This window comes from Triticum aestivum, chromosome 5A (genome assembly GCF_018294505.1).
Source record: "Triticum aestivum cultivar Chinese Spring chromosome 5A, IWGSC CS RefSeq v2.1, whole genome shotgun sequence".
In the NCBI taxonomy this organism is placed as follows: Eukaryota; Viridiplantae; Streptophyta; class Magnoliopsida; order Poales; family Poaceae; genus Triticum; species Triticum aestivum.
This window is the reverse complement of record NC_057806.1, coordinates 61,910,299-61,930,725: the sequence shown is the minus strand read 5'-3', so window position 1 is coordinate 61,930,725 and position 20,427 is coordinate 61,910,299.

Genomic DNA, 20,427 nt, shown 5'->3' with positions numbered 1-20,427 from the left:
TGTAGGAGCCAATATGAGCATCCAAGTTCCGCTATTGGTTATTGACCGGAGATGTGTATCGGTCATGTCTACATAGTTCTCGAACCCGTAGGGTCCGCACGCTTAACGTTTGATGATGATACGTCTCCAACGTATCTATAATTTTTGATTGTTCCATGCTATTATATTATCTGTTTTGGATGTTTAATGGGCTTTATTATACACTTTTATATTATTTTTGGGACTAACCTACTAACCAAAGGCCCAGTGCAAATTGTTGTTTTTTGCCTATTTCAGTGTTTCGCAGAAAAGGAATATCAAACGGAATCCAAAAGGAATGAAACCTTCGGGAGAGTGATTTTTGGAACAAACACAATCCAGGAGACTTGGAGTGGACGTCAAGGAAGCATCGAGGAGGCCACGAGGCAGGGAGGCGCGCCTAGGGGGGCAAGCACGCCCCCACCCTTGTGGGCCCCTCGTAGCTCCCCTGACCGACTTCTTTTGCCTATATATACTCATATACCCAGAAAACATCTGAGAGCACCACGAAACCCTATTTCCACCGCTGCAACCTTCTGTACCCAAGAGATCCCATCTTGGGGCCTTTTCCGGAGCTACGCCAGAGGGGGAATCGATCACGGAGGGCTTCTACATCAATGATAACCCACAAGTATATGGGATCGCAATAGTTTTCGATAAGTAAGAGTGTCGAACCCAACGAGGAGCTAAAGGTAGAACAAATATTCCCTCAAGTTCTATCGACCACCGATACAACTCTACGCACGCTTGACGTTCACTTTACCTAGAACAAGTATGAAACTAGAAGTACTTTGTAGGTGTTGTTGGATAGGTTTGCAAGATAATAAAGATTACGTAAATAAAAAGTAGGGGCTGTTTAGATAAAGAAACAATAAAGTAAATATAGCGAGTGTGGAAAAGTGGTGGTAGGAGTTGCGAAATTGCCCCTAAGCAATTGACTACTTTACTAGACTGATAGCAAGTATTATGTGGGATAGGCCACTGCTAGCATGTCATCCCAGACTTGGAATTCTATGCACTTATGATTGGAACTATTAGCAAGCATCCGCAACTACTAATGTTCATTAAGGTAAAACCCAACCATAGCATTAAGATATATTGGTCCCCCTTCAATCCCGTATGCATCAATTTCTATGCTAGGTTGAAGCTTCTGTCACTCTTGCCCTCCAATACATAGTCCTATCAACATAAAACTAACCCTATGGTGTGATCCACGCGCACGCTCATATGATGGGCACCAAAGGACAGCAACATAACCATAAGCAAATTAAATTGATCATAGCAATTCATAAACCACCGGTAGGACAACGAAAATCTACTCAGACATCATAGGATGGAAACACATTATTGGATAATAATATGAAGCATAAAGCACCATGTTCAAGTAGAGGGTATAGCGGGTTGCGGGAGAGTGCACCGCTGTAGATAGAGGGGGGAAGGTGATGGAGATGTTGGTGAAGATGGCGGAGGTGTTGGTGTAGATCGCGGTGATGATGATGATGATGGCCACGGCAGTGTTCCGGCGCCACCGGAAGAGAAGGGGAGAGGGGTGACCTTCGTCTTCTTCTTCCTTGACCTCCTCCCTAGATGGGAGAAGGGTTTCCCCTCTGGTACTTGGCCTCCATGGCATGGGAGGGGCGAGAGCCCCTCCGAGATTGGATCTGTCTCTCTGTCTCTCTCTGTTTCTGCGTTCTCAGATTCTTCCCTTTCAGCGTTTCTTATATTCCCGGAGTTCCGTAACTCCGATTGGGCTGAAATTTTGACAGGATCTCTATCCGGAAATTAGCTTTCTTGAGGCGAAAGAAGGGCACCAACCGCCTTACGGGTGGCCCACGAGGGTCAGGGGCGCGTCTGGGGGGGGCAGGCGCGCCCTCCTGCCTCGTGGCCACCTCGGGCACCGTCTCGCGTGGATTTTTCTTCCCCAAAATCATATATATTCCAAAAAAATCTCCGTCAGTTTTTATCCAGTTTGGACTCCGTTTGATATGGATATTCTGTGAAACAAAAAACATGCAACAAATAGGAACTGGCACTGGACACCAGATCAATATGTTAGTCCCAAAAATAGTATAAAAAGTTGCCAAAAGTATATGAAAGTTGTAGAATATTGGCATGGAACAATCAAAAATTATAGATACGACGGAGACGTATGAGCATCCTCAAGCTTAATTCCTGTTCGTCCTCGAGTAGGTAAATGATAAAAAAGATAATTTTTGATGTGGAATGCTACCTAGCATAATCTTGATCATGTAATCTAATCATGGTATGAATATTAAGATACCGGTGATTCAAAGCAATAGTCTATCATTTGACATAAAAACAATAATACTTCAAGCCTACTAATAAAGCAATCATGTCTTTTCAAAATAACATGGCCAAAGAAAGTTATCCCTACAAAATCATATAGTCTGGCTATGCTCCATGTTCACCACACAAAATATTCAAATCATGCACAACCCCGATGACAAGCCAAGCAATTGTTTCATACTTTTGACGTTTTGAAACCTTTTCAACTTTCACGCAATACATGAGCGTGAGCCATGGACATAGCACTATAGGTGGAATAGAATATGATGGTGGAGAAGACAAAAAGGAGAAGATAGTCTCACATCAACTAGGCATATCAATGGGCTATGGAGATGCCCATCAATAGATATCAATGTGAGTGAGTAGGGATTGCCATGCAACTGATGCACTAGAGCTATAAGTGTATGAAAGCTCCAACTGAAACTAAGTGGGTGTGCATCCAACTTGCTTTCTCATGAAGACCTCGGGCATTTGAGGAAGCCACCATCGGAATATACAAGCCAAGTTCTATAATGAAAATTCCCACTAGTATATGAAAGTGATAACTCAAGAGACTCTCTATATGAAGAACATGGTGCTACTTTGAAGCACAAGTGTGGAAAAAGGATAGTAGCACTGCCCCTTCTCTCTTTTACTCTCATTTTTTTCTTTTTTATATATTTTTTGGTGGGCTTCTCTGGCCTCTTTTATTTTTTTGTAAAGTCCGGAGTCTCATCCCGACTTATGGGGGAACCATAGTCCCCATCATCCTTTCCTCACTGGGGCAATGCTCTAATAATGATGATCATCACACTTTTATTTACTTACAACTCAATATTACAACTCGATACTAGAACAAAGATATGACTCTATATGAATGCCTCTGGCGGTGTACCGGGATGTGCAATGATCTAGCGTAGCAATGATATCAAAAAACAGACAAGCCATGAAAACATCATGCTAGCTATCTTACGATCATGCAAAGCAATATGACAATGAATGCTCAAGTCATGTATATGATGATGATGGAAGTTGCATGGCAATATATCTCGGAATGGATATGGAAATGCCATAATAGGTAGGTATGGTGGCTGTTTTGAGGAAGGTATATGGTGGTTTTATGGTACCGGCGAAAGTTGCGCGGTACTAGAGAGGCTAGCAATGGTGGAAGGGTGAGAGTGCGTATAATCCATGGACTCAACATTAGTCATAAAGAACTCACATACTTATTGCAAAAATCTATTAGTCATCGAAACAAAGTACTACATGCATGCTCCTAGGGGGATAGATTGGTAGGAAAAGACCATCGCTCGTCCCCGACCGCCACTCATAAGGAAGACAATCAATAAATAAATCATGCTCCGACTTCGTTACATAATGGTTCACCATACGTGCATGCTACGGGAATCACAAACCTCAACACAAGTATTTCTACAATCCACAACTACCCACTAGCATGACTCTAATATCACCATCTTTATATCGCAAAACTATTGCAAGGAATCAAACATATCATATTCAGTGATCTACAAGTTTTATGTAGGATTTTATGACTAACCATGTGAATGACCAGTTCTTGTCATCTCTCCAAATAGATATAAGTGAAGCAAGAGAGTTTAATTCTTTCTACAAAAGATATGCCCACGATCTAACAAATCTAAGTGAAGCAAAAGAGCATTCTACAAATGGCGGTTTTCTATGTAAAGAGAAACAGGCAATCCAAACTTCAAATGATATAAGTGAAGCACATGAAGCATTCTCTAAAGCCATACTCAAAAGATATAAGTGAAGTGCATAGAGCATTCTATAAATCAACCAAGGACTACCTCATACCAGCATGGTGCATAAAATAAAAATGAAAACTAAATGCAAAGGTGCTCCAAGATTGCACATATCACATGAATGAAACGAATCCGAAAACATACCAATACTTGTTGAAGAAAGAGGGGATGCCTTCCGGGGCATCCCCAAGCTTAGACGCTTGAGTATCCTTGAATATTTACTTGGGGTACCTCGGGCATCCCCAAGCTTGAGCTCTTTCTTCTCTTCCTTCTTCTCACATCGAGACCTTCTCGATCATCGAACACTTCATCCACACAAAACTTCAATAGAAAACTCGGTAAGATCCGTTAGTATAATAAAGCAAATCACTACTCTAATTAATGTTGCAAACCAATTCATATTTTGTTTTTACATTGTGTCTACTGTAATATAACTTTTTCATGGCTTAATCCACTAATATAAATTGATAGTTTCATCAAAACAAGCAAACTATGGATCAAAAACAGAATCTGTCTAAAACAGAACAGTCTGTAATAATCTGAACATTCACCATACTTATGATACTTTAAAAATTATACCAAAATTAGGAACAATAAAAAATTTGTATAGGAAGACAGTGCAAAAAAAATCAGAACCATTTGACGTTCCATCTAAAAATGTAAAATCGCGCACTACAGCCAAAGTTCTGTCCTGCACCGTACAAACCATCAAGCAAATGTAAACATCCTAAAGGCAAACCTTGGCACATTATTTTTATAATACAATGGAATTGTACAAGGGGATAATTATTTTTATTGAAAAGTTTCTGTAATCAGGATTCACAAAGTTCCTGTGAGCATGAACAAAGTTCAAGGCTAGCTCCCACTTCAACAATGCTTGTCATTCTCACTTTCGCTTTCCTTTTTGAAAAAGTTTTGGTTTCCCTCTTTATTTTTGTTTTTTTTAAACTATATAAAAGCACTCAACAGAAATAAATGACTCTCTAAAACTTCCGGGTTGTCTCCCTTGCAGCGCTTTCTTTAAAGCCATTAAGCTAGGCAAATAGTGCTCAAGTAATGGATCCACCCGGATCCCAAGGTATATCAAAGCCAATTTTAATTAACAATGATTTGTAACTTAGTAGTGAGCACAAAGAAACATATATAAAGTAATGACAAAGTCTAACTCTCTTCCTATGCATCAGCATGTCATAAAAGAACAATTCATGCACACATAGTAAAGGCCAATGCATAGTATAAACAGTTTCTTGCAATTTTATCATGTGGGAAACATAGAGAGGTGGAGATATAGTTCCTCTCTCATAATAATTGCAAGTAGGAGGAGCAAGCACATGCATATTATATTCATCAAAATCATCATGTGCAACGGTAAAAGGCAACCCATCAATATATTCCTTAATAAGAGCAAACTTCTCCGATATAGTGTAGTTTGGAGAATTCAAAAAGATAATAGGACTATCATGTGTGGGTGCAATAGCAACAATTTCATGTTTAACATAAGGAACTATAGCAAGTTCATACCCATAAGCATAATTCATATTGGCATCTTGGCCACAAGCATAGCAAGCATCATCAAAAAGGGATATTTCAAGAGATTCAAAGGGATCATAATAGTCATCATCAAAATCATCCTTCGATAAGCACGAAGGGAAATTAAACAATGTATGAGTTGAAGAGTTACTCTCATTAGAAGGTGGGCACGGGTAGCTAATCCGCTCTTCCTCCTTTTGTTCTTCGCTCTCCTCATCATCTTTTTCATCCAATGAGCTCACAGTTTCATCAATTTCTTCTTCCATAGACTCCTGCAAAATAGTAGTCTCTTCTTGGATAGCGGAGACTTTCTTAATAAGCGCATTAATTTCGTAATTGTATTCATAATTCTCATAACAATATTTCAGGATAGCTAAATTTTCAGGTCTATAAACAGCATCATCAAAATCTTCAAACTCTTTAAACATAGATTCAATTTCATAAACACCCATAAAGCAACAAATTCTTCTATTTGTTCCACATCATAGTAATCATATATACCATTAGCATAAGAAGATAAGGTTTCATTATCATTAAATTCACATGAAAAGGGAAGGTGTGGAGCCTTCACCTTAGAGCAACAAGTATAATCATATCTCAAGCATAGTTGCCTAGCATACCAATTCAATATATGAATTGGATCCCATAATAATTTCCCTTTTTGTGTCAAGCGGTAATCCCTAAAGTATTCACGTTGATCCAACGTTACTCCCATTACATAATTGAATGGGGTTTTCTCAGGATTATTAAAGTAGTACATAATATTTTTCACATAACCAGCATCGAGGGTTTTAGGAGGTTCCCCATTTCCATGAGTAGCAAGTACACCTAATTTTTTTGGTATTTCGTGTTCCATATCCATAACTAAAGATAGAGAACAACTAAGAACATCAAATAAAAATTACTTAGTGATAAAGCAAACAAGCACACACAAGAATATTCACCCCACGCTATTGCTCCCCGACAACGGCGCCAGAAAAAGGTCTTGATAACCCACAAGTATAGGGGATCGCAACAGTTTTCGATAAGTAAGAGTGTTGAACCCAATGAGGAGCTAAAGGTAGAACAAATATTCCCTCAAGTTCTATCGACCACCGATACAACTCTACACACGCTTGACGTTCGCTTTGCCTAGAACAAGTATGAAACTAGAAGTACTTTGTAGGTGTTGTTGGATAGGTTTGCAAGATAATAAAGATTACGTAAATAAAAAGTAAGGGCTGTTTAGATAAAGAAACAATAAAGTAAATATAACGAGTGTGGAAAAGTGGTGGTAGGAGTTGCGAAATTGCCCCTAAGCAATTGACTACTTTACTAGACCGATAACAAGTATTATGTGGGAGAGGCCACTACTAGCATGTCATCCCTGACTTGGAATTCTATGCACTTATGATTGGAACTATTAGAAAGCATCCGCAACTACTAATGTTCATTAAGGTAAAACCCAACCATCACATTAATATATATTGGTCCCCCTTCAATCCCGTATGCATCAATTTCTATGCTAGGTTGAAGCTTCTGTCACTCTTGCCCTCCAATACATAGTCCTATCAACATAAAACTAACCCTATGGTGTGATCCACGCGCGTGCTCATATGATGGGCACCAAAGGACAGCAACATAACCACAAGCAAATTAAATCAATCATAGCAATTCATCAACCACCGATAGGACAACGAAAATCTACTCAGACATCATAGGATGGCAACACATCATTGGATAATAATATGAAGCATAAAGCACCATGTTCAAGTAGAGGGTACAACGGGTTGCGGGAGAGTGGACCGCTGTAGATAGAGGGGGGAAGGTGATGGAGATGTTGGTGAAGATGGCGGAGGTGTTGGTGTAGATCGTGGTGATGATGATGATGGCCACGGCTGCATTCCGGCGCCATCGGAAGAGAAGGGGAGATGGGGCCCCTTCGTCTTCTTCTTCCTTGACCTCCTCCCTAGATGGGAGAAGGGTTTCCCCTATGGTCCTTGGCCTCCATGGCATGGGAGGGGCGAGAGCCCCTCTGAGATTGGATCTGTCTCTCTGTCTCTCTCTGTTTTTGCGTTCTTAGATTCTTCCCTTTCACCGTTTCTTATATTCCCGGAGATCCGTAACTCCGATTGGGCTGAAATTTTGACACGATCTCTATCCAGAAATTAGCTTTCTTGCGGCGAAAGAAGGGCACCAACTGCCTTATGGGTGGCCCACGTGGGTCAGGGCCGCGCCTGGGGGGGGGGCAGGCGCGCCCTCCTGCCTCGTGGCCACCTCGGGCACCGTCTCGCGTGGATTTTTCTTCCCAAAAATCATATATATTCGAAAAAAAATCTCCATCACTTTTTATCCCGTTTGGACTCCGTTTGATATGGATATTCTGCGAAACAAAAAACATGCAACAAACAAGAACTGGCACTGGGCACTGGATCAATATGTTAGTCCCAAAAATAGTATAAAAAGTTGCCAAAAGTATATGAAAGTTGTAGAATATTGGCATGGAACAATCAAAAATTATAGATACGACGGAGACATATCAATCAACACCATAGCCTCTCCGATGATGTGTGAGTAGTTTACCACAGACCTTCAGGTCCATAGTTATTAGCTAGATGGCTTCTTCTCTCTCTTTGGATCTCAATACAAAGTTCTCCTTGATCTTCTTGGAGATCTATTCGATGTAATTCTTTTGCGATGTGTTTGTCGAGATCCGATGAATTGTGGGTTTATGATCAATATTATCTATGAACAATATTTGGTTCTTCTCTGAATTCTTTTATGTATGATTTGTTATATTTGCAAGTCTCTTCGAATTATCAGTTTGGTTTGGCCTACTAGATTGATCTTCCTTACAATGGGAGAAGTGCTTAGCTTTGGGTTCAATTTTGTGGTGTCCTTTCCCAGTGACAGCAGGGGCAACAAGGAACGTATTGTATTGTTGCCATCGAGGATAAAAAGATGGGGTTTATATCATATTGATTGAGTTTATCCCTCTACATCATGTCATCTTGCCTAATGTGTTACTCTGTTCTTATGAATTTAATACTCTAGATGCATGCTGGATAGCGGTCGATGTGTGGAGTAATAGTAGCAGATGCAGAATCGTTTCGGTATACTTGTCGCGGACATGATGCCTATATACATGATCATGCCTAGATATTCTCATAATCATGCACTTTTCTATCAATTGCTCGACAGTAATTTGTTTACACACCGTAATACTTATGCTATCTTGAGAGAAGCCACTAGTGAAACCTATGGCCTCCGGGTCTATTTTCCATCATATAAGTTTCCAATCTATTTTTCTTTGCAATCTTTACTTTCAATCTATATCATAAAGTACCAAAAATATTTATCTTATTATCTCTATCAGATCTCACTTTTGCAAGTGGCCGTGAAGGGATTGACAACCCCTTTATCGCGTTGGTTGCAAGGTTCTTATTTGTTTGTGTAGGTGCGAGGCGACCTGCGAGTAGTCTCCTACTGGATTGATACCTTGGTTCTCAAAAACTGAGGGAAATACTTACGCTACTTTGCTGCATCACCCTTTCCTCTTCAAGGGAAAACCAACGCAGTGCTCAAGAGGTAGCAAGAAGGGTTTCTGGCGCCGTTTCCGGGGAGATCTATGGCAAGTCAAGTCAAGTCAAGACATACCAAGTACCCATCACAAACTCTTATCCCTCGCATTACATTATTTGCCATTTGCCTCTTGTTTTCCTCTCCCCCACTTCACCCTTGCCATTTTATTCTCCCTCTTTTCCATTCACCCTCTTTTTCCGTTCGCCTCCTTTTTTGCTTGCTTCTTGTGTGGCCGTGTGTCGTCATGGCTAATCCTTCTATCATTGTTAGTACTCCCGATCATGAAGTTCTTAATTTTAAACAAAGGGAGGGAGAAAATCTAAAAGATGCTTGGCATAGAATTTGCAATGCTCAGAATAGATCTACTAGGAAGCAATCCACTTCCGTTCTTCTTTGCAATTTTTATGTAGGCATCACTGCTTGGAACAGATATATTCTCGATACCATTACCAGAGGGAATTTCTTGGGTAGCCATACTTTTGATTCTGATAATGCTATGATAGATTTGTTTGGCCCACCACCTCTTTTGGTTAATGGAACTATTTTAACTTTGGAACATGTGATGCAAAGGTTTGAAATTATTGAAAATAAAGTTGCCTCTGTAGAGTTGATTGAAAATTTGGGTAAAAAGATCCACAACCAAATCACCCAATATGGATCTAAGGTAGGAGTTACTCTGAGTTTTTTTTAAAGAAAAAGAACCTATAGTTAACGAAAAAATAGATCAAGATTCCACAAGAATTGGTAAACTTGAGGATATTATTACCAATTTTGGGTCTGCCTTTTCATCCGTGAAAAATAATCCAAATCCTCCTACTACCAAGACTGCCAAATTAATATATGTTCCTAAAAATAAGGGTGAATCTTCTAGTAAGGAAAATGCGGATCTCAAATCAATAAGTGTTCACCCCAACTTCTTTGCTATCATTAATGAACCTTTTGCTACAAATGAATTTCTTGATTTCTTGCCTAGGAGTTTGATCATTAATAAAAAGAAGGATACTCCCAAGGGTTATAAGTGTTCTATTGAAGAATTGCCTACCAAAGATGGTAATACCTAGATATATTCTTGTTTTTATGCCTAGCTAGGGGCGTTAAACGATAGCGCTTGTTGGGAGGCAACCCGATTTTATTTTTGTTTCTTGCTTTTTGTTCTATTTAGTAATAAATAATTCATCTAGATTCTGTTTAGATGTAGTTTTATGCTTTTAATTAGTGTTTGTGCCAAGTAGAACCTTTGGGAAGACTTGGGGGGAGTTTTTGCGATCTTGCTGTAAAAAACAGAAACTTTAGCGCTCACAAGATTTGCTGCCATTTTTTACTGGAGAGTGAGATTAGGTTGATTATTTTTGCGTATGATTAATAGACAAATTCCTCACGTCCAAAAATTTATTTCAGAATTTTTGGGGTTACAGAAGTATTCGAAACCTACTGATTACTACAGACTGTTCTGTTTTTGACAGATTCTGTTTTTCGTGCGTTGTTTGCTTATTTTGATGAATCTATAGCTAGTATCGGGGGGGGGGGGGGGTATTAACCATAGAGAAGTTGGAATACAGTAGGTTTAACAGCAATATAAATAAAGAATGAGTTCATTACAATACCTAAAGTTGTGGTTTGTTTTCTTATACTAATGGAGCTCATGAGATTTTCTGTTGAGTTTTGTGTTGTGAAGTTTTTAAGTTTTGGGTAAAGATTTGATGGATTATGGAATAAGGAGTGGCAAGAGCCTAAGCTTGGGGATACCCAAGGCACCCCAAGGTAAAATTCAAGGGCAACCAAAATCCTAAGCTTGGGGATGCCCCGGAAGGCATCCCCTCTTTCATCTTCGTCCATCGGTAACTTTACTTGATGCTATATTTTTATTCACCATATGATATGTGTTTTTCTTGGAGCGTCTTGTATGATTTGAGTCTTTGCTTTTTAGTTTACCACAATCATCCTTTCTGTACACACCTTTTGGGAGAGACACACATGAATCAGAATTTATTAGAATACTCTTTATGCTTCACTTATATCTTTTGAGCTAGATAATTTTGCTCTAGTGCTTCACTTATATGTTTTTAGAGCACGGTGGTGGTTTTATTTTATAGAAATTATTGATCTCTAATGCTTCACTTATATCATTTTGAGAGTCCTCTAGAACAGCATGGTAGTTTGCTTTGGCTATAAAATTAGTCCTAATATGATAGGCATCCAAGATGGGTATAATAAAAACTATCATAAAAAGTGCATTGAATACTATGAGAAGTTTGATACTTGATGATTGTTTTGAGATATGAAGATGGTAATATTAGAGTCATGCTAGTGGAGTTGTTGTGAATTTGAGAAATACTTGTGTTAAAGTTTGTGATTCCCGTAGCATGCACGTATGGTGAACCGTTATGTGATGAAGTCGGAGCATGATTTACTTATTGATTGTCTTCCTTATGAGTGGCGGTTGGGGATGAGCGATGGTCTTTTCCTACCAATCTACCCCCCTAGGAGCATGCGCGTAGTACTTTGTTTCGATAACTAATAGATTTCTGCAATAAGTATGTGAGTTCTTTATGACTAATGTTGAGTCCATGGATTATACGCACTCTCACCCTTCCACCATTGCTAGCCGCTTTAGTACTGCGCAACTTTCGCCGGTACCGTAAACCCACCATATACCTTCCTCAAAACAGCCACCATACCTACCTATTATGGCATTTCCATAGCCATTCGGAGATAGATTGCCATGCAACTTACCACCGTTCCGTTTGTTATGACACGCTTCATCATTGTCGAAAGGACATGCGGTGCCCCCATGTGTGGTTTTGGTAATTGATGACATTCTCTATGGACTAATGGTTGCATTGAGTTATATTTGAAGGATTTTTCCATAGGCATTTCTTGAAGTCCATGTGTTGGTTTCAAGGAGTTTATTGGTTGACCAAGGTGCTAATTAGGAATTATCCAAAGATTGGTCATGTGAGTGTTGAGCTTATTGCAAGCATATCTTGAAGAAGAAGACTGTGTGATCATTCATATTTACCTTCAAGACATCATTCAAATGAAGAGAGTTGGAAAGATTCAAGGTTGATCAAGACTAAGTCAAGAGTGAATCAAGTTGATCAACTCACAAAGAGTAGAAGATGTACCGAGAGGGATCAAGTGATCCCATGGTATGGTAAGCATTGTCCATTGCACTTTGTGTACTAACCCATGGTCTATGTGAGAGTCTATGTGGGGTTAGGTATGTGTCCATGGGCTTGCGTCAAGAGGATGATATCATACAACCCATGGGAAGGATGACATCAAGTGGTGATCATCATCAAGATTGCCGTGTGCAAGTTCAAGTGGAGAATCATGAAGAGATCAAGTGCTTGAAGCTTGCCATCCATTGTGGTGTCAATGGACTTGTGAAGATGTGCCGAAGAGTGGCTCACCCGTAGTGGAGTATGGGGGAGCAATCATCTAGTCTCCATCGACCCAACACAATCAAGAAAGGTGGTCCATCTTGAGGAGGACAAGATCGTCATCATCTAGCTCAAGTGGATCATGTGCAAGGCAAAGGTTTTCCCTTGATAGGTTTTCTATTTTACCGGTCTCATGGTGGTAGTTGGGAGACCGGGTTATAGGATCGATAGCCGTACTATCAAGGGGGGCTCTCAAGTGAGTAGCTTGATCGTATCGTTCATCGAGAGCTCAAACCATTTCATCCTTGCATCATGTTTCTTGGTTCTTGTTTGGTTCTCTTTGTGAGTCTTAGAGATTATGGTCATCTTGATGACAAGCTTGTGTTCATCGAAAACAGAGTTTGCATGCATCTTCTATGATGTTTTCGGTGTTGGAGGTTTTACCGGTCTTATTCGAGGAAGGGTTCTCACCATTTTCTTTTGGGCCTTTTCTCATTTGCTTCTTATTGGCATTTCTATCAAGATTGTGTTAGACCTTGTCTCTAGCTTTCCAACAAACTTGGTTTCATAGAATTCGGAGTCCGTTTGCAGAAGTTGTGTCCGTTTTGGTGTTCTGAAAAGGCTGCAGCGGTACTACCACAGACAGGAGCGGATGTAATTTTTTACTACCGCTCTTGGGAGTGGTACTATCGTGGCTACTTCCGTGGCTACTTCCGCTCGGGACCAAAAACTCGTCACAAGTCCAGCGGTGGTAGGCACGGATGTAATTTTTTAGTACCGCTCGCAAGCAGTAGTACCGCTACCCCTAGCGGTAGTACCATGAGGTCAACCGGTACTACCGCTCCGATGGTTCTTTTGGCTTTTTTGCCTCCTCGTTGTTGTGTTTCAAAGGGCTACTACCGCCCTAGCAGTAGTACCGCTCGGTGCGGGTTGTGAGCATAACGGTTGGATTTTCCCCACCTATAAAAGAGGGTCTTCTTCCCCAATGAACCTTATCCTTTGAGCTCGTGTTCTTCCCCCATTGTTGACCTTCTTAGAGCTTGCTAACCCTCAATCCCTCCATGGATTCTTGCTAGTTTTTGAGGGAAAAGAGAGAGAGGAGATCTAGATCCACGTTTCCACCAATCACTTTCTCCTCTTAGTGAGGGGAACCCCTTGGATCTAGATCTTGGAGTTCTTTGTGTTCTTATCTCGTTCTTCCTCTCATTTTCCTCCCTAGCATTAGTTGCTTTGGTGGGATTTGGGAGAGAAGGACTTGGGCACTTTGTGTGCCCTTGCCATTGTATTTGGTGCATCGGTTTGAGTTCTCCACGGTGATATGTGGAAGTGATGTTTGAGAAGCTTATTACTCTTGGGTGTTTGGGCACCCTAGAGCTTGTTCTTCTTGGGTGCCTTAGCGCCCTAGACGGTTGGTGTTGTTCGGAGCTCAATCATTGTGGTGTAAAGCTCCGGGCAAGCGTCGGGGTCTCTAATTAGGTTGTGGAGATCGCCCCGAGCAATTTGACGGGTACTGGTGACTGCCCCCAAGGGTTGCCAAAGTGTACGGGTTCGGTGACCGCCCCCAAGGGTTGCCATTTGTACGGGTTCGGTGACCGCCCTCTAGGGTCCCTTAGTGGAATCACGACATCTTGCACTGTGCGAGGGCGTGAGGAGATTACGGTGGCCCTAGTGGCTTCTTGGGGAGCATTGTGCCTCCACACCGCTCCAAACGGAGATTAGCATCCGCAAGGGTGTGAACTTCGGGATACATCGTCATCTCCGCGTGCCTCGGTTATCTCTTACCCGTGCTCTTTACTTATGCACTTTACTTTGTGATAGCCATATTGTTTCTTGTCATATATCTTGCTATCACTTAGTAGTTTGTCTTGCTTAGCATAAGTTGTTGGTGCACATAGATGAGCCTAGTTGTTGTAGGTTTTGTGCTTGACAAATTAACCGCTAGGTTTATTCCGCATTTGTTCAAGCCTAAACCATAATTATTTTAAAGCAACTATTCACCCCCCTCTAGGCGACATCCATGGTCTTTCATTTGGTATCAGAGCCTCGTCTCTCTTTGTTAGGCTTAACCACCTAGAGAGTAAAGATGTCGACTAGGGGATTAGGATTCTCTGACACTCTTAGTTTCGATGGCACAAATTTTGATGTTTGGGTAATTCGCATGCTTAATCTCTTTAGGGTCATGGACCCAAATTTAGAGCGAATTGTAGATATGGGTTTTTCTCCTCCAAAGGATCCCCAAAGATTATCTTTAGAGGATGAGAAAACTCTTATCTCAATGCTCAAGCTTCTAATGTGCTTTTCGATGCTTTGAGCAATGTAGTTATATTTCAACTCATGCCGTTCCGGGATGCTCATGAGTTGTGGACAAAGCTTCAAGATAAATATGGCGTGTCCAAGTTTTGTGGGGATGATTGTTCTCCCTCCACCTCCGGCCGTGTTGTGTTCTCAACTTCTTCTACTTCACCTACATGTGGTTTGCCACAAGGTAATGACATGGTGAGTAGTGGTGTTCATTGCAATGATGATAGTGGGCTCATTCTTGATAATCCTTCATCACTTTATTATTGCAATGCTTCATCTTTGGACTTTAGCACTTCGAGCACTCCAAATGTTTCACATGCTTGTCTTGATAGTCCTTGCATATCATGTAGAAATTGCTTGACTAAATCTCATGATGATATGCTTGCTATATCTTGTTGCCATGATGAAAATGCATGTATTTCCTTGAGTTGTTGTGCTAACAATGTAGAGGAAACCCAACACTCCATGGAACAAGATGTGGTCTTGGATGGTGCTTCAAGGGATCCTAAATCATCATCTATTGCATTTTGCCTTATGGCCAAGGCTTCAAAGGTATCTCCCACTTTTAATCCCGATATATCTTGTGATGATATTGATGATGGCAAGAGTGATGATGATGTTGATTATGATGAAGAGAATGATGATGTTGCCTCCTTAAAAATTAAGGGGGAAATGATTTTTAAAGCTCTTATTAAGAATAAAATTGCTCGTTCCAACTTCATGGAAATCATGTCTATTGCTACTGAGGGCAAGAACTATATTGATGAGTTGGAATCTCGTCTTGTGGAGCATGAGGTCACCATTGATAAAATGGAAGGTCATGAGCGTGATTACGCTAATGAGATTACGGACCTCTCTTGAGCTCTTAAACTTGAACAAAGCACCAAGGAATCTCTTGAGGAGACTTTTGCTCTAGAATTATCTAGAGTGAGGGAATATCGTGATAGAGCTCTTGTGGTGGCCAATGATTTTGAAACTAAAAATGCCAAGCTTGAAGTTGCTCATGCTAGACTCCTTGAGGATTTTGAGCACCCCGAAAATGGCTCAAGGGTCATTAAGGGTGAGCTCATCAAACTCATCGAGTCTCATGATAAACTTGAAGCTTCTTATTTAAAAGAGCTTTCCAAGTTGTCCTCTCCTCTTGTTGTTAATTATGATGCTTGTGCTACTAACTCTATTACTTGTGAAGCATCCATTTTGAAGGAGAATGTTGAGCTACGGGCTCAACTTGAGTTGCTATCTAGCAATTATGGGAAATTGGAAGAAAGTCATGAAAAGCTCTCAAGCTCTCATGATGATCTTCTAGTATCCCATAATGTGCTAAAGATAGCTCATGAGGCCATGATTGCTAAGGTAACATCTAGTGAGCCTCATGTGGATACTAGCACTACTTCTAGTCAAAATGCTATGTTGCCATGTGCTAGTCCTTGTAATTCATCTACTCACAATGTTGGTATATATTGTGATGAATTGCTTTCCTTGCCTTGTTGCTCTAACAATGAAGCTTATACTTCCTCTAGTACTTGTGTTGATGCTAACCATGTAGAGGAAATCAAAGAGCTCAAGGCCCAAGTCACTTCTTTGAAGAAAGACTTGGAAAAGAGTCATGAAGGGAAATTCACACTCAACAATATCTTGAGTGTGAAAAAATCCCCCAATGACAAAGGTGGACTTGGATTCAACTCCAAGAAGAAGAAGAAGTCCAAGATGAACAAAAAGAAGGGCCAAGAACAAGTCAAGAATTCGGCCAAGATTGTTTGCTTCAAGTGCAAAGTAGAAGGGCATCATGTTAGATCTTGCCCATTGAAGAAGAAGGCCATTAGTTACAAGAAACAAGGGAAGCGGCCACAAGTTCGATCTCATGCTCAACCACAAGTTGAAGAAAGTCCTCTTCCCAAGAATCTCAAGCTAATGCTTCTCAAGTTGAGAAATCAAGTGAGAAGAAAGTGAAGAGTAGACGTTGCTACTTATGTCGTGAGAAAGGTCACCTCGCCTCTTCATGCACTAGTGGTAACTTATCCAACCCAATTATTATTGATGATATCTATTCTCTTGGGAAGGATAAGGTTGGCAATGTGTTTGCCAAAGTTGTTGGTACTCAAAGTGGTGTCAAGAAGAGAACCATTTGGGTAGCCAAGCCTATTGTGACTAACCTCTTAGGACCCAACTTGGTTGGGGACCAACAAGCTCAAACTTGATCAATAGGTGTTGTTGGAGGGCATTGGAGACTTGGCTACTTTATGAAGAATTAAGGGGACTTCATCATTCTAATTGTCTCAAGCCAAGTTATTCGAATTATCAAGTTTCTATCTTATATCCAATGTTTCTCCATGTGGTAACTCGTGCTTAAAGTGTTTACATTGATAGTTACTTACCCCTTTGCATGTTTGGTTTTGTTCCTTGGATGTGTTTGTATATGTTGTGCTTCCAACTTGATTATCTTGAGCAATCAAGTATGTGTGTGTTGGTTTGCACATCATGTACGTGTGTGTCATGCATTGAGCCTTTTGCATCTTGTTCTTTTCTTAGTTGGCTCTTGTGAGAGATTAATGGAATATCCCATTATGGGGGAGTGATGTGCTTTGTGCACCTCACAATCCTATATATGTGTGTACATGAGTAATACCATCTAGTATTGATATTTCAAGATTATCTAGTCGCTATGTGGTATGTCTTCTCATGAGAAATTCAAATTCTATATTGTCCATTAATTATCTCGTGTTGGATCGTTATTTTGCCTCTTGTTTATCTTTAATTGGTATCACATTATGGGGGAGTAATATGCTATGTGTATATTACTAGCCTAGAAAATGTGTACATTTGATATATTGTCATCTAGAACTGATATTGTAAATTATCTTGTTCCTAGGTGGCATGTTAGCTCTACAAGTTGCAATTTGCTTTTTGTTTGGTGTGAAGATGATGTCGGATATCCTTGTATCTACCACCAAGAATTATTTCCAAATACTTCTTGTCTTTTGACAATTGGTACTCACTTATGTGTGGTAGAAATTAATGACCATCTTTACATTGGCCTTTGCTTTTATTTGCTTTATCTCTTGCCTAGGATTGTGTCAACTCCCATTGTATTCCATACCAATTGTGGATCTTGTTAATTGCTTGACCTTGTCTAGTGTTTTCTAGATATAGTGAAAGTGGTGATCCCACCTCGTGCATTTTGTATTCAAATGCAAATTCTCTATAATGCACTAGTCTTGGGGGAGCTATCCTATTCTCTATAAAACACTCATCTTGTGATCCTTATCAAGTGTGTGTTTGTGGAAGGCAAGCCGTTTCTTTTTGGTGCTTTGTGCCATCATGAAACTTTGTAGAGGGCTTGGTTTGTTTGGAACCATTCTCTCTTTTGGGAGTTTGACATCTTTCTTTTTGAATGTATCAATGGATATCTCATTCCTTGATGTATCTTTTATGGATATCCCCCAAGTGATGATTTATTCATTTGGTATCTTTTCTTCGCTTGGTATTTCTTTGTCTTTTGGTCTCGGTTCTTGAAAGTCTTGAGCATGCATATTTACTTCTTGTAGTTTCTTTGGCATGTTTTCTTTCTTTGACCCAATATATAGGGGGAACTCCACCAAGTCTCAAATTGGATGAGATGTGCATGAAATTCATTTTCATATCTATATGCACATATTTATGTGGAGTTTGTCCTATGTGTTGTTGGTTCTCTAACTCTTTGGTCCCAATGAGTTTGGGTACCATTTTGTTTGTGTTGTTGTTCTAGGAACAAGTGGAGATGCATTGGATGCTCGGCTCACTCACAAGGAAGGTGTTATCACCATGTGCTTATTGGAGTCAAGCTAGGATGATCAATGAACTACTTTGTACCTTCAATTGCTATCTACTACATCCTTCCAATGTTATCTCGGTAACAAGTATCTTCATATACTTCATGCACCCATTTCTTGCATCAACCTTGTGTAGGTTGTATCATGGCATGTTATCCATTCTTTCTCGTGATACTTGTTTCCTTTCTCAAAGCATCCCAACAATGATGTCTTGTTTCTAGTTGTGATGTCTTTGATGTTCGTGTGGTTGGAATTCATTTATGTACAATAAGACCATATCTATCCATGTGCTATGCTCTCAAGCAAATATCTTATTGGTATATGTATGACTTCCTTTTGGATATCTTGTTCCTTCGTCTTGTAACTATTTCGGGTGTACATCCTTCTTTGTAGATATATATATATATATCATGATTTCGTGTACCTAGAATCTTATACACTTGAGAGAAGTTGCATATCTAGATGATATCCTTTCTTCCACGTCCACCTTGTCTTTCTTAGGTTATTTCTTTGGTGTATCCGTGAAAGCTTTTGCCTTGAGTGCGTGTCTTCTATCGTTGCATCTTGATGCGCTCTTGTGTGGTGAAGATTATTTTCCTCATGCTTATCTTCACGAGGTTTTTTCCATCTTAATTGGCATCCCTCATCTTGATGCGCCTTTCATCTTCTATCTTCACCATGGGTTGTCACAAGCATAGGTTCTCTATATGCTTATTAGTAAGCTTGTGAACCCATTTGCTAGTTGTGTGTGGGAATGATAGGCCTTGCACCATGTGCCTCATTCTTTGAAGACTTTATTGATGCTTAATGCTCTTCTGTACATTAGTCTTCTCAAGTGCATTGCCTTGACTCTCACACATCTTTTTGGTTGAGCCCACTCTGAAGTTGCCTCCCTTACTTGTTGCTCAACCATGTGTTTGTTGCAAGTACTAGGCTTAGTGTCCTATATGCTCTCTTACACTTGTTGTAAGTTTCTACTGATTTTGGGGGAGCTATGATCCTATTTTGTGCACTTTGTATCCAAATACAAAAATTCTTGATGTGCACAAATCATGGGGAGCTTCTCTAGTTTCTTTAGAACACTGCTCCGCTCTTATCATAATATCCTTTATTCATGTGGCTCATAGGATCATTGGCCTAGTTGGTTCAATTGGTATCTTTTGATAGCTTGCTTCAATTGGTATCTTTTGATTGCATGATTGCTTGTTTCTCTCTTTGATTATGTCTTTGTGGCATATCTTCCTTTTGCAATCTTTGGGCCTCAATATAGTTTGTCTTCCTCCAAGTATTTACCGTTGGATATGTGTATTGAATTCCACTCTCTTGTTGAGAAATACACAATTTATGGAGGAACACATTTTACATTGGCCTTCTAAGCTTTTAGCCCATTTTGGCAATCGATGCCAATGGGGGAGAAGTTTCAGAGAGTTTTGTGGATAAGTTTAGAGAGTTGTCTCTTCTGGCTTTGGTTTGTTCCTAAGCATACACATCTCCTACGCATGCATTATTGGTTGTTGCATTGCATGGTGATACATAATTCCTTATATAAACTCTCTTGAAAGTGATTGTCATCAATTACCAAAATGGGGGAGGTTGAAAGGACATGCGGTGCCCCATGCGTGGTTTTGGTAATTGATGACATTCTCTATGGACTAATGGTTGCATTGAGTTATATTTGAAGGATTTTTTCATAGGCATTTCTTGAAGTCCATGTGTTGGTTTCAAGGAGTTTATGGGTTGACCAAGGTGCTATTAAGG